General features: G+C 39.1%; 1 long non-coding RNA gene across 4 annotated transcripts in view; it reads right to left on the bottom strand.

The window, feature by feature from the left end:
- Positions 1 to 12,641, bottom strand: part of LOC138107876 (uncharacterized) — a 100,153-nt gene that overhangs the window by 54,112 nt on the left and 33,400 nt on the right. For 3 of the 4 annotated variants that reach the window (XR_011149745.1, XR_011149743.1, XR_011149744.1), the window contains exon 1: positions 2,665 to 2,804. The exons of the other annotated variant lie outside the window; for it this stretch is intronic. This is a non-coding gene — a long non-coding RNA (uncharacterized lncRNA). Of the gene's footprint in view, positions 1 to 2,664; positions 2,805 to 12,641 lie in introns of those variants that run through there. 4 annotated transcript variants of the gene reach the window in all.

Below are 12,641 nucleotides of genomic sequence, written 5' to 3'. Positions count from 1 at the left end.
TCTCTTCCGTTCCACAGAAATGCTTGAAATATCTGCCAGAGATCACTCAGTGGCTTGCCTTCCATTTCTTGATGCACTTTCACTTTGCACAGAGTACATATCAGGAGCTGAGACAGAGGTTCACCTTCTCCCAGGTGAGTGCCCTCACTGCCACATAGTGTGTCATGCCCTCACCCTCTGGTTTGTTCTTCATCCTCTTCCAGGGGAATACTCAACTACTTCAATGAGGTATCTAACAGATTTCAGGGGAAGAGATAATGCTGTTACCCTCTCTTTGTTTTTTACCTTAACTGTTTCATTTGAATGGTGCATGCACACACACTACGGTCTCTGTTTAAAGGGAAGAAATAAGAACAACAAATCCCTCCCTTCCATGTCTTCCTACTAGGTCTATAGAGGAAATCAAAACTTATTTTCACAGTCCCAGCAGAATACAGGCTGATCATTTCTCTTGCATGGTTCTAAGCCAGTGAAACAACACTGATAACAAGTTCTAAACTCCATTAATGCATGAAGAATAACACATGGGTTATTTGTCACATAAAAATTAGCTATAAAGAATAACCTCTGCATGCAAACAGGAAAAGTTGCCTCTAATGCAGAGAGGCATTTTGCCATCTACCAGAACATGCCACTTAGGAATAGCAATTTTTTGTACCTAGATGCTTCCTCAAGGTCACTGCTGGGGAGAGACAGAAGCTCAGAGTGTTGTGTGTTTCTGCCCTGCTTATTGGGTCAAGCACAAACACCAGCACATCTGGGGAATGAAGGAGATTCTGCAAGCTTGTGGCTTCTGCTGCATCATGAAATTAACAGCTTTCAGCAGTTCAAGAGGAGCTCATAAGAAGGCAAGGGTGACTCCTCTCCACCTCTGCAGATCCTGCCCAACACTTACTCCACATCCTTCAGAAGAAGGGCTGTTCTGCACACTGGGTGAGACAACCATCTCCTTCCTATCCTTTGGACACTGCTGCCAAAGCTGGCAAATGAGGTCATGATGAGCAATATAGCTATGGCTCAAAAGCTTCATAGAAATATCTGAAATAAGTATTAAACACCCTTTAAAATTTTTTTTTATTATTATTTTTTTGGTAGATTAATTTCTTCAGTACAAACAACCAGATGAAGAATTCAAAGGAATGTGCGGGAACATAAGTGGGAAGCTAATGAGTGAGCAGGGTGGTATTACCGTGCCCCAAAGTGAGTGTTATCTCTGCACTATGAAAGAAGCTAAAAATGATACCTGTCAACTATGGAACGTTTGCTGTTTGAAGGAATAAGATATTAAATAGCTTCATAAAATGCCAGAAGAGATGAGTAATTATTCAGTGAGGCACCTAGACCAGATTAATTACAGCTTGGGAAGAGAAATCTTGATAGGGATGTTTCTGTAAGATGGCAGAAATCTTCATGTTCTAGTAACCAACAGAATAATAATAACAATATAAATAAAACCCATCACAGTAAGAATAAAAAAAACAATAAGCAAGCAAACTCCCCCCAAACCTCACATGGCAGGAACCATTACTTCATGAAGAAGGATCCAAGAACTATTTATCAGTCTCTGTCTTTCTGCTCTAAGCCAGAACATCCAGCTCATATATTTTAGGGTAATTCCCAAAGTATTTTTAGTAGAATATTGAGTATTACCCTTGCCCTTAAAATAGTGAAAAAAATATATATAAATAACTATGCAGTCTGTTACAAAAAGCTTAAATACAGAAACTGTGAAGGGAAGAACCTCGAGTGACACCAAGGAGATATGAAGAATACAATTCCCTTGAGATTTTAGAAGAAAAGTATTTTTATTCCTCACTCCTTCCATCATCTCCTTTCCATAAGGTATAAGAGAATGCTAAAAAAAGTGATTTTTTTTCTGTTGGGGGAAATCTGTTGTTCATACCAATATCTCTCTCTGGAGATATAAAGATTATTTGGAGAAAATGACACTAATATCAATTGCACAGACTGACAATTGCAGTCAGAGAAGCCCTATGTCACCAAGCATTTTATCAAAGAAAATACCACACACTTCAAGAACAGAAGATTATCAGACTCCTGTACTTAAAATTAAGCATGCAGTTTCCATAAGCTTTTCGGTCTTATACAAGAAATATCAAAATTCACCATGATAATTTCTCTAAGAATAATCTCAAAAGCCTTTTGCTTCTAACAAAAATAAATACTAAATTCAAGTAGCACCCCAATTTACTGTCAATTTAATTTTTCAGCTGTTCTGTATCACACAGCATGAATATCTTAAAGGTAATGCAGTTTTAATACCTTTACTTGTAGAGATGGAAAATTTGCTTTGGCTCATCCAAAAAATCCTTCCCTATGCTCAGTCAGCAGACAAAATTCATCTTTTCAGTTCTCCAAGCCTAGCTGCAGGTGATTAACAAACAGCACATGTTTCACTGTGATGCCTTCAGAATTGCCTGGATCTGATCCCACATGGATGTCATGCCCTACCTTAGCAGGGTTCGATTTAGTTTTAAACTCTCCCTCCTGGGTGAGCACTGGCAGGCCCAGGTCCTGGGACCCCATCCTGCAGTCGTGTTCCCATGATGGGCTCCTCTTGTGCTTTCAGGATGTGAGGTGGAGCTGGTCACCACCACCACCCCATGGAAACTACCAAACCCAACTCAGAAGGTCTTCACATACCTCTAAAAATATCCAAGCTCCTCCAGCACTGCTGTTCCTGGAACGAGAAGGACTTTTAGCAGGGAACCAAACCAGGAAATATTGCCTGCAGGAGCAAGGGAAGAGCAACCACAGCAGAACCAGCCCCCAAGCAGCTAATGAGGACAACACCCAGTTGATACTCTCCACCACCTGCTAATTGGGCATTTATGGCCTTGCTCTCTTACCCAGACTGGTGTAATTTCCTCATCCCAGCACTGCTCTGCCCATCCTTCTACTCTTCTTCCTCTTTGGTAGAAAATCCTCAAAGTCTTACTCTAAGAGAAAAACCCCTCTGAAAGCCCAGTAAAATCCTCCTTTTTCAGTGAAAAAGTAAGTCATTATCAGAAGAACAAGCTTACCACTCCTGCAGTCACACTGGTTGCTTTATCTACACCTTCTGCATGATTTTCTATCCTTTCCACTCCAAGTTTGCATTCTTTGGAAGAATAAGAATTTCTAGTTGCTCTGTATTTGCTAAATTTTAGCATACACAGGCTTTGTTCCTATTTGGTCCTTGATTCCATCATTATAATAATAAAAGTTGAACATTCAGAAATAATGCAAAAATAACTATCAGAAAGAAGACTAGTTATCAGGAAACAGGAATAAAAATTAAAAGTTTTCTTAAGGTCTATGATGTTTCAAAGACTGACTTTCTTCCCTAGCAGTCGAGCTGTGAAAATTAGACTTTGCAGTTCAGTTTTAGGTGTGAGAATTGCCAGTGTTGCTGAGAGCAGTCTGGCAGATAACTTGGGATGCAACACACCTGTGTTTGCAAGAACACGTTAAGTAAGCCTAGTTTTCTTCCTTTTGTCTGAGAAAATCTTTTACTGCTTAGAGATCTGTAAAGAAATTCAACTATTACAGTTGAATATTTTCCATATTTTCTTCTAGTTAAAAGTCTAGCCATTGGTCCACATAAAGATTTTTGCAGAAAATGTTTGACCTCCTTAGATACTGTTATAATTCTCTTTGGGAGAAAAATTTTTAATGATTAAAAACACACAACAACAGACTGTAACTGCTTTTCCAAGCAGTTCTTTTTTTTTAAAACATTAAAAACAGTAACATAATTTTTCTAACATTAACCCCTCATATGTATAGTAATATTTTTCTTTTAATTTGTTTTTTTTCTTCATGATTTTCTTATTCAAAAAATAATTTCTATTTGTTTGCCATTTCAAAATCATACTTGTGGGAATGCACCACATTTTGAAGTTCTCATGCAAAGACAATTCACAAAGAAGGTGTCCTTGTGGTTTTATGCCCAGTTTTAGCAGCTTTTTCTGTCTTTCTGTGCCTATGCTGGTAGGTGGATTTTTGCCTTCAGCCAGTTCTTCCTAGTGATAGCATGAGGTGGGCTCACAGCTCTGTCAATAAAACTGACATTGAAAAGAAGACAAGGTCAAAAGTTTTTTCACCAGTCACACTAATATTTTCATTAGATTGAAGAAACTTCTTATTTATAGGAATTATTAGGACAATTTTAGGAAGAAATCAAAGATCTTCAAAGCTGTTGTGCTGTGCTGTGAGAAATTATCTTCAAGCACAAACCAACAACTTTGGAGAATAGTACAGACTGTTTAAGTGCTGGTTATAAGATCTGAATTTGTTTGGTTCTCTCCAGTAGCCACTTTCAGCTGAGCAGTCCAACAGGGATTTGCCAGTGCTAAGCAGTCAGCATGTTTTTAATATGAAGCTCTGAGTAACACCCTGAACAGCTCCAGATAGCTCAGGCTGTGTCCTGTTTGAGGTGCTACGCTCCACACCTTCCTTTTCTCAGCCAAGAATATTAACCAGAATTAACAATGACTAATAACATCACACAATACTTCACATTTAAGCAATGGCTGATTGACTCAGCCATCAAGAACTGTTTGTCTTTGTTATCCTGTGCTGCTGCCTGGCCACATTGCTCTTCTGAAGTGTTGATGCTGCATAGGCAGGTGCTAACAAACAGTAATCTATTGCAATTTCCTTTGAGCAAAATGAAAGTGATTAAATTAATACCATAAAAATCTGAAATGTAAGTGCTACTGGAACAGCTATATTTGGCAATAAATCTGACCTTGATTACCTGTTATTTGCTAGTGCTCACTGGCTGAAGACAGTGAGCTGTCTCTACTTTGTGTTTCTAGAAAATTTCTGCCCTGGTGAGGCTTCACAGTGATACAAACGAATTATATTAAGGCGTCTTCTTAATCAGTTGTACTTATGGAATCAAGTACAGTTCAGAAATCTATCAGACCCAAGAAATCTATCTTCTAATCAGAAGTTGTGAGAAAAGAAGTCTGGCCCATTTAGTCCTGTATGATTATTTTTGCGTAAAGAAAATGTGTTTGCAGTAAAAAGCCCTTGCAAGTGCAAACACAGCCTAGGTGTGAGCATATACTCCAAAGCCATGCTTGAATTACTAGAACTACACAGAGTCTGTGCTGCTTCTGTTGCCAGAATCTCTAGAGAAATATCTTGCTGTTACTGGTATTGCTCTAAACCACTTTGAGAGTGCTTTGTTAAAAAGACAAAAGTTCAAATCTCCCTTTGGGAGACTGCGGCCAAAGCCATCTCCATGTTCATGTTTTTCAGCACTCCATGAGGTAGAATTTAATCCATTATTTAAAATTCTTTTTAAAGTAAGATTTGGTTGGGGGGTTTTTTTCTGATGATTTTCTGAAGGGTAAAATGTCCCCTAGAAGAAATACCATCAGTGTTCTCTTTGCAATACTAATCTGGTCCTTTTTAGTAATTTTATTTCCTTTTCTTACAAATTAAATTTATCTGCAGAGACAGAACTCTTCAAAGATATTCCCACAAGATCTCTGGTTAGATTATACCATTACTTCAAACGATAATGAATCTGTTTCTGAAAAACAAATGTTTGTCTCTTCCAAATTGTGCCTTGAGTTCCCTTGAGCTTTACAATTCAGTGAGCATTAATGTTACATAGCACAAATAATAGGACTTTTTCTGAGAAGACAGGACACAGCTGCTGATGCTTAATTAAAACTTATAAGATTTGTTGTATTGCTTTGATCCATTGCTTTTTTTGTTTCTCCACCTTTTGAGCAAAGGTTCTGTCAAAGCCTAAATGTATGCTGCCTGCTTGTCTCAGTGAATGTCATGCATAGGACCTGTCTCTGAAGCTTTTGAAAGAAAAGGACAATTCCTTTCAAGATGAAAACATTGACATGTTTAACTGTGTTTACATTATATTTTTAGATCCATGTTAACAATATACACAGCTTATATATTCAGATGATTTCAAGCAGGTGATAGTGACATAGTTTGTACACACAAGAAAATGTACCTGGAAGTGTTCAAAAAACATGTAGATATGGCACTTGAGGCCCTGGTTTGGTGGTTAACTCAGTTGTGGTGCTAGGTTGATGGTTGATGGCTGGACTTGATAATCTTAGAGGTCTTCTCCAACCTTAATGATTCCATATGTGCCAAAAGCCATAGAACAGGTACATAAACCTCATTTTAATGAACATCATTTGTGTGGGAAGCCTGTACTGCATAATATACAATGTGCATCACCCTACAGAGCACAGATACAGACATTGGGCAAGACAAAAATTAGTCAGAGGCAGCATAAGATGCTGCTGGAATGGGTCAGAGTCCATAGTGCTGCATGATCTATGGCAACAAGGACATCATTGCTTTCACATCTGCACAGGAAGTAGCACAGCTTCTAACAGGACAAGGACATTGGTTGGAATTATTTGAGGAAAAGAGGCTATGATGAACCAAATGAAATCAGAAGAACAGCAGAGAAACCTGCAGTTCTCCCCCTCCTTTCTGTATTTTGCAAAGACACAGATGTTATGTGCATGGGAGAATGGGGCAGAACGTCTCAGTTAGCAAAGACCAGGGGTAGGGTGATGTGTATGAACTAAGGGCAGTCAGAACTGGCCTCACCTAGTCTTTGTACCTTAATGAAAACTACTATATAAGCATTTGTCTTCCAAGATTTATATGGATTATTGCCAGTTAATTTAAATACCGAACAGATTACTTTTCTCTCTGTCAGATCAAAAATATTTAGGGTCACACCTTAAGAAGAGGACTGAAGAGTAATAAAGAAATCTTAACCATACATACAGTGGTGTCAGTGCTACGTACTGCTTAAAGCTCTTATGATAAAAGACAGAAGTCACTTTTCAACCAGAGTCATGCCAGTGAAGATGGCATCCAGGTACTGAATGAGTGCCACTTGTACTTATTTACCAGTGGATAACAAGACTTCTGGTCTTAGGGTCCCAGCTCACTATTATGGATTCTTAGAAGCAGTCCTTTTGTTCTACTGAAAGCAAAACATGATGTACACAAACAGAATCTTTGGTGCTTTTGCTGCCATCCAGACAAAAATGCCATGGCATGCTGTAGGGAGCAGCATGGCCACGCTGCCTTTGCCACCTGGAAGGCCAATCTGGCTGGTGCTGGGCAAAGAGAGGGTTGGTCCCAGGAGGTGATGGCTATTGCTAGAGGAGCATGTGGGAAAAACATAAATGGCTTCCCAGGATTCAGTTGTCCCTGACCTGGTCACAGCCATCTCCTCCCAGAGATGACAAGATTCAATGTTACCTGTAGTCCTGGCATACCCTGAAACAACAGCTATGAAATCATGACAGAAATTCATTGCTACAAGCTTCTAGAAGTTGGAAGATCATTAGCTGTCTTAGCAATAAATAATGCAGAAGACAGAATTTTTAAAGAGGATATAATGTGCCTGAGAGCTGCTACCATGCTCATTACTGATTTCTGCCAAAATTGTGTGTGTCATCATGGATGAAAGTAGTCAAACACCAGATCTTGAGATCTTGATTTGAGCTGGCATCATTTTAGTTGGTATTTTCAGTCTGAAAACAGCACAGATATGTTACAAATTGATGCTTGTGACTGGCAGGTTTCAACAGGAGCAGAGGAACTCATCTACTCATGTCCCCATTTGGATTTATCTTAACCCTGCTGTGGAGGCTGACTCTCCACTTCTGTGTTACTTGCCATACAACACAGATTTGATTTAACCTCTCTTTCAGATAAACCTTAGAAAGGTTTGGGAATTATAAGTTTACCAAACCTTTCCATAAGAAGGACATCGTCCTCTACACTCCTTATTCCTCTCGGCCCTTACATCCTGCTCAGAAACCAACTCTTTTGACTTAACAAGGACAGTTCCTACTACTGTGTAATCTGTGCCACAGAAAAAGAGCTGTTTGATTTATATTGAACCATTTTAATTAAAAATTGTAAACTTTGTGTTAAAGGATATGTCCTCATTCTGCCACACTTTAACTCCTTGTTTTAAATTCTCTACTTCTTTGTCACATAATTGTCAGGAGATTTCTAGTATACCCTTTTTAAATGAAAGGCTTTGTTTTTAAAATTAGTTTTGTGATTTGGCACAACCTTGACGAGGCAGAAGTGGCTGTGCAGTGAAGACAGCTAAACTGATGCATTATTATAATGTATGTAAAAAGATTAATTATTCTGTAGGTCAAGCCTAGAGTTAGGATGCTAATTTTCTAGGTGAGATAAGCATTTTAGTAAATGAAATAATTAATTTTTTTTTCTGGCACAGAGAACTAGATGTCCACCTGCAAGGTGTGTGTATGACAATACAATAGTCTGGGCTTTTGATGGGGAGAAGTTTTCAGAGTTCAAGCAATATCTAATACTTACCAGTAGTCTGCCCTGCTATGTCATTTTTCAAAGTTACAGATAAAAAAATAAAAGCCCTTGGACGCCTGGATTTTGTTGAAACACAGTATGGAGAGATCTTGAGAATGTAAAAAATAGATTCAAGGGGTTGCGTTACTCAGGAAAAATCTGTCTTCTCTGCTGAATGAGGCAGACGTGCTATCTAGCAAACCATTTAAAAGTATTGCTTAGGGACTGCTTGTGCTATATGAAAGCTGTTCAACTTCCTCTTTCTGCCAAAACAACTTCATTTTGATATTTTCACAGCCGTGGCTCTTGTTGTTTCAATTTGTTTTTTATTCCAAACCTGCTTCAGAACAAGGTGGTTGCCTTTCAGACACCTGAAGAGATGCCCTCACATTTTGAGTTTCATTTTGCTTGCAGTGAACTGGGAAAAAACATATCAAAACAAGAGAGCACAAGTGTTTGGGGGTTTGTATTTAAAAGAACAGGAAGACATAAGCTCCTTGATGAGATAACTCAACCTTTTACATCAAAACTCAGTTGTGTGTAACAAACCTAAGCGCGTGTGCCAGGCCTCTCGGGAAGTCTCGTGGTGGTGTGTGCTGCTTCTGTAGGTATGGAAATGTGTGGGTAGATGTTGGCATTCCCTACTCAGTTTTTCAAATTTCTGATTGCAGTCAGACAACCAGACAAACAGGATGCAAACCAGAGGAGCACTCCGAAAGATTCAAGATCAGCTTCAAGAAGGCTTGTGGGCCAAGTGCACAATCACACAGGTTACAAGTAGTGGTCAAAGAAACAAATCTGCTGCAGGTTTATTCGACTGCATACAGTGAAATGAAACCTTGAACTTTTTTTTGAAGACATATGTTTTTATCAAAGAAACCTCTGTTTCATCAGGTTTGCTTCCTGGAAAGAACAAATGCAATGTTTGCTTTATTCTTCCTGGGTAATGCTGGCGAAGTGCAATGTTATTCAACTCTTTCCTAAGTGCACTCCAATTTTAGCCCTCTTTAGTAAGGTCTTTATCAAATAGTCATTCATTGCACAGAAGAGCAAGAAGAACAAAAATTGTTGGTAGAAGAATACTCAATTTCAATTAGTGGGATTCACTTACAACCACCCTTAAAAACGTATGCTCTGTAATACTTCCTCATAATGAGGAAGGAGAAGTTCTGTTTGTCTTGTGACTTTTGGACCTGGAATTACAGAGGATGATGAAACCACAAGGTTTGCAATAAAAGGCTAAGAGCTGTCATCAGTAAATAACGTCACCCCATATCAAAAATAAGCAGCTGAACCAGATCTTTTACAGACCAGATCCTAAAGATTTCAGGGCTGTGTATTCAGATGGCCAATGCTGCAATTAGGGTTAAATTTTCCTGACTATCTAAGCTGCTAGATGAGACCAAGTTTTCTTTCTGCACTCACATGCTGATACTAACTGAGCATACCTTCAAATGATTTTAGCATTCCATGTGTTGAGGTTTTTTGAAAACGTACCTTCTATATTGGTGCTGAAGTGGGAACTGATGGCAGGTGTGTGTATATTATTTGGATCCTACCAGGACAGCTTTTGCAGTAAATCTCCAATCCATGCCCATTTCTTATGCTGTGTCTCACCTAGTGAAGCTGTCTCAGAGTGTCCAAACCTGGCTCTTTCCAGATTCATGCTGAGCTGAAAGATGGGACCAAGAGCTGGTCTGAGTTACGCCTTTCATCTCCATGAATGTGGGGATGTGCAGTGTGGGTGCTGCACCCGCAGCACCAAGTGTTTTGTTCTGCAGATCTGCTCTTATTGCACTGTCCTACTTGCTAATACAGGCACAGACATCTCTAGAAAAATTGCCTCTGTACTCTTGGAAACATGATTTTAGTGGCATAGCCACTGTGCAGAGGGGGGAATGGGGCAGAAACACAACTCAGAGTTGTTTCATCCCTGAGGAAGCTGGGAAGAGCATGGCTAAAGGTTTCTCCTCCAGGAGATACAACCCCCCATGCTTATCTAGCCTTGCTGCTTTCAGCATGACTCCAGTTTCAGTACTTGCTGCTGCAGCGTGTCATGAGATTGTACCAAGGTGTGGTTGAGGCTCAGAGGGCATCTCTGCATGTTGATGGTCCTCTCTGTCCTGCACTGTTCGTACTTCTGTGGATCATGGAGGGCACAATAACCTCCTAGGACCCAGCTCTGAGGTAGCCAGAGAAGCATCTCTTTTTGTCTGCGGTGCCTCTTGCAGTTAGCAAAGCAGTAATCATCACAGGGGCCTATTCTAACTAAAAGAATGCTGGGGAATGTAGCATTCAAAGGGAAAGGTAGAAGTTTCCAGTGGAGAAGGCAGGGGGAAGCAAGCAGAATGTAAAATGGAGAGAGAAATTAATTCAGAGTTCTGCATGTGGTATACATTGGTAGCAATTGCTACTTGTACATTGAGCTCAGGGCAATATATCACAAAATTCATTTCTCTGACCTTGTGCACATTTCTTTCTCATGAACTAGGTCTTTCTGTTGGATTCATAAAAGCACAAGGGAACTGGAGAATATTCAACTGTATAAAAGCAATATGTAGGACACACTTCTCTTTGCTCTCAGATGAGTGATGAAACATCTGCACAAAGATGAATAAATTAGTTTTGTGCAAAACAGTGGCCTAATAGTTTGAGAAAAGTATGTGGGAAATATGAGGTTTCTTATTCGGTGGCAATCACCTTGCTATTTGGGCACTTTCCATAGTTAATAGGACAGTTTTGGGGCTGGTAGTGGTTCTGAAACTTATTCTAATGGAATCTGTGAAGTCTGTAAGGAGTGCATCTGCGTATGTACAAAGGGATTATGAACCCTTCTTAGCAGGGGTAAAACCACAGCAGAGCCGATGCCAAGCATCAACATTTAATCTTAATGCCTTCCTTCCTTCCTGGGGAAATAATTATAATATAACTCTAATTCAAAGCCAGAGGAAATCAGTGCTATTTGTCCAAATATATTAACTTCTGGCTAGATTGTGTGGCTGCAAGCCCCTGTTTTGTGGAATTAAAGCATTTGACAGCAAGGGCAAGTTTGTTCTTAAAGTACTACCAGGTCAGGACAAACTAGGACAGGTTTTAACATATGACATCATATTTGGGATAGGTCCCTATCCACTGTAAGTCCTCTCCCATTTTATTTATTATTTATTTATACATTGCCAAGACAACCTTGTTCATCAATGATTATACAAGTAGCCTAGATACCTGCATCATACACTGTAGTTTTTTGAGTGACTGCATGTTGACAGATGGTTAAGGGCTTTGGAAATTCCACCCAGAACACTGTCTCTCTATAGTCATTGCCTTTGTTCTTTTTTAATTGAAATCAGAAAACCTATTAAAACTTGAAATGAGTACAACTTTTAAATGAAAAGAGCTGCCAAACAGCCAAGTAAGGCTCAGAATGAATTTTGGCATTTTAATGCACAATAAATTAATGAAGCTATACAGACAGGTATCTAGTATCTTTCTGACATCACAGATATCTAAATCATTCAAATCCTCATTAAGGTAGCTAATATATTAAACCAACATATAGAACAAGATTAAAAAACTCCAAACAACAAACCCAACCATCAAGTCACACATCAAAGGGAGAAAGCTGCAGAAAATTTACTTGAAGACAAAGGACTTATAAATCTCTTTGCTATTTTGGGTCATTTTTAAGCAGTACATTAAAGAATTTCCCTCCCTTTTCCTAATTTTATCCAAACTAACAATTAAAAAAGATGACGAGTAGAATTGCCATTTTCAAATACAATGATAGAGGTTAACACCTGAGTTTAATTAGTTATCAAACTTAAAAAAACAGCTACAAAAAATTGTCAAATTTGAAGATTCAAGGAAAGAAAACTGTATCTCCAAAGACACACATTTACAAAAATGAGCACAGCATCTAGATTAAACACTCTCTTCTAAGAAAGTCTACAAAATGAGTAAAATTCAAAGCAAGCAAGATGACACTTCTAGAAGAGAAAGGAAAAAAATCTTGTGGGCTTGGAAGTGCACCAACATTGGAAACTCTATTAAAAATCCATACGAGGGGCTAACCCAGAACCATTTGTTCAGCTGAGGTCTTGGAGCAGTGAGAATGTTTTGCTGACACATTGCCCACTGTTACACACAGTGCCAGATGCAAGACAGGTCAGACTTGGCAGCAATAATTCAACCTGTCAGCTCCAGGGCAGGGAATGCTGGTGGCTTTAGTGACCATCCAGAATTTGTCCTTCATATAGAATGGTTTGAGTTGGAAGGGACCTCAAAGA

The sequence above is a fragment of the Aphelocoma coerulescens genome, chromosome 3 (assembly GCF_041296385.1).
Source record: "Aphelocoma coerulescens isolate FSJ_1873_10779 chromosome 3, UR_Acoe_1.0, whole genome shotgun sequence".
Taxonomy (NCBI): Eukaryota; Metazoa; Chordata; class Aves; order Passeriformes; family Corvidae; genus Aphelocoma; species Aphelocoma coerulescens.
This window is presented reverse-complemented; position numbering and strand designations above follow the sequence as displayed.